The sequence below is a fragment of the Hemicordylus capensis genome, chromosome 2, assembly GCF_027244095.1.
Source record: "Hemicordylus capensis ecotype Gifberg chromosome 2, rHemCap1.1.pri, whole genome shotgun sequence".
NCBI classification, from domain to species: Eukaryota; Metazoa; Chordata; class Lepidosauria; order Squamata; family Cordylidae; genus Hemicordylus; species Hemicordylus capensis.
The window spans coordinates 403234570-403237730 of NC_069658.1; positions in this window are offsets into that span (position 1 = coordinate 403234570).

The following is a 3161-nucleotide window of genomic DNA, read 5'->3' on the forward strand; positions in this document are numbered from 1 at the left end:
TTTTCTTGTGTGTGAACTGCTCCCCAATAACCTGCAGGGACTTCAGGATAAATCTGGCCAACATGTGAATGCAGCACCTCCATTCCAGAGGAGATGTGTGTTAAAGGGCTTTAAAAGCCTCCTGTGAAAAACCTCCTGGAATCAAACTTGACTGAATTTGTTCAGAATTCTGAGAAAACAAACATAGGCTCACCCTGCATGGTTGAAAGTCTCCTTGGCTAATCTGCAGCGAGGGGCCCATTTTAATCATTCATCTTTCTAGTGTGTTCTAGGCATTAAAAGTAAAACAAATGTATAGTACTCAATGTATATCACTATATATTGTGACGTGTGCGTGTGTGTATTCAGTGAAATGTATTTCCAGGCAGCATACTTATTTTGGAATATCAGACTTAAATCCTTGGGGGCCTGGGGTGTGCGGAGGCCCTGGACTTTGAGTGGGGGGGCCCCATTTTAAAATCTTGTCTCTGGGCCCACTCTAACCTTGCTACGCCCCTGATGGTACAGCTTTTTATCTGCCAGGACAAGGTTTATTCCAAGCTTTGTCCACAAGCAGGCTCTTACCTCAGAATTTTCTAACAAAAATAAAAGAAGAAAAATGAGAATAAAGAAAAACGGGCGGGGAGGGAGGGCGGATAGAAGGAAAATAACGGAAGGAAGAGGAAAACGAGACAAAGCAAGAAAAACGAAGCTCTGCAAGCATGAGAGAGAATAAGGGAGAAAGACTCTTTTTATATAAAGTTAAGCTTAAAAGGAAGCCGTATTCATCTTGATTTTCTGTTTCTTTTCTTTTTCTTCTATATTTCTTTTTAAGGAACAACTTGCTTCCAAACAAAAACTTAAGTTTCCACTAATCGAATATTTTGTAAAATGTAAAGATTAACTGGTCTATAACTGTAATAAACTTTATCTAAGTTTCCATTGCACTTATTTGTTGTGCACAAAATGTGTCCAGCTGCACCCAGAAAAAAAACTTCTGTTGTCACTTGGGATCGAGTGAAGGGATATTCATGCCTTAATGTACATAATGCGGTAGTTGTGCACATTGGCTGGTTGCTTGTTAACACTTTGGAAAAGATAAAAAAAGCCGTGGGGGGGAGAGCGCGAGCGGGGGAGCCGTGGGGGGGGGGGCGCGAGCGGGGGAGCCGTGGGGGGGGAGCATGAGAGCTGGGGGGGAGCGCGAGCGAGGGAGCCGTGGGGGGATGCCACAGTCTCAGTGCACAACCACACAGATGCTCTGTGTGGGGTCAGCTAGTTCTCATTATTACTGGTAGCACAGGGTCCCACCCACAGTGATCGTAGAATAGTGGAGAGATGTAATCACTTGTTTGAGACCATAATTGAGGTAATGGGCATGGATCCTACACCTCTCACTCCCTTGGATTCAATTGTTGCTTTCTATTTCATGTGGCTTTAGGCATGCTGTCTAGTTTCTCTTCATCCAATACCCAATTAGGAGAGCAGAACTGGTCTTGTGGAAACAAGCATGACTTGTCCCCTTAGCTAAGCAACCTCTGCCCTGGTTGCATATGAATGGGAGACTCCTGATGTGTGAGCACTGTAAGATATTCCCCTCCGGGAATGAAGCCGCTCTGGGAAGAGCATCTAGGCTCCAAGTTCCCTCCCTGGCTTCTCCAAGATAGGGCTGAGAGAGATTCCTGCCTGCAAGCTCGGAGAAGGCGCTGCCAGTCTGTGAAGACAAAATTGAACTAGATAGACCAATGGTCTGACTCAGAATATGGCAGCTTCCTATGGTCATATGTACCCAGGCTTGTTGCTCTGCTGCAGCTGTTCTTTTAAACCATGGGACTGGCCAAAGTAGAGACCCAGGGTGCTCTCCGCCATGCTAGTCCACATCCACTTTAAGGTGGCATAATATGCTCATCCCCCCTTCTGTTAGGTCTACTGTGGTTTCTTGATCCTTGGGCAGTCATATCACTGCAGCCACAACTTCGTGACAAACAGTGTGAATAGTCTAGACATGCATGACCAGTTAAGCTGCTTGCCAACAGCCAGGAATGACCTCTATGGCCAGAGCAGGGCTTGGTTTGTGGCGCTGCCCCTTCGTTCTTGCCAGGGTTTCATTTAGACCAGGCCTCAGCAGGGCCATTTTCACAACCCTGGAACTTAAGAAGCAACTTACAAAAGTGCAGAGTGACCAGTGCCACAGGGCCTCTTCACAACAGGGATGGGGTCAGGGTGGGAAAGGGCTTCCACATTAGTATTATTTCTAAACAGGTTCTTTTGCTAGGGTTCAAACACAACCTCAGAGTCAAATCTGAGACTGCATAAGAAGAAAACATTTTGCTTATTTTAAACATACTATATTCCATTCACTAGACTAGAGCGTATTGTGAAAGGCTAATGAATGATTTCATTATCAGTATTTTCCAGCCTCCTCCAACAGAAATACTTTCCATTCTCAACTTAAGCCACCTCATGTTTAAGCTAAAGATACCTAATCTTTGAGAGGAGAGCTGGTCTTGTGGTAGCAAGCATGACTTGTCTCCTTAGCTAAGCAGGGTCCACCCTGGTTGCATATGAATGGGAGAATAGATGTGTGAGCACTGTAAGATATTCCCTTCAGGGGATGAAGCCACTTTGGGAAGAGCATCAGAAGGCTCCAAGTTCTCTCCTTGGCATCTCCAAGATAGGGCTGGGAGAGATTCCTGCCTACAACCTTGGAGAAGCCACTGTCAGTCTGTGAAGACAATACTGAGCTAGATGGACCTATAGTCTGACTCAGTATATGACAGCTTCCTATGTTGTACTCAGAACCCCAGATCAAAATAATGTGGGAGGAGTCTAGATACAAGCTGGATTATACAATCTACTGGGTTGTGTGGGGGGTTAGTTTTAAAGTAAAAGGGGATATTTCTATTACCTCTACAGGAGCTAGTCATATTATATCTTCTATTAAAACAGAGCAGCTCGTTAGTAGATTGTGCTTTCTGTGCTTAGTAATAAACATTTCTAACAAACCATTAAAAGGCAGTATTAGATATTGAAGCCTTCTCTTTCGTCCTTGCAAGTGACCCAGGAGCAGAGGTACAGTGGGGGATACTACCCTCTCAGCTTTTACAGCAGGGGTGGGGAACCTTGGCCCTCCAGCTGTTTTTGAACTACAACTCCCACTATCCCCAGCCACAACTGTGGCTGGG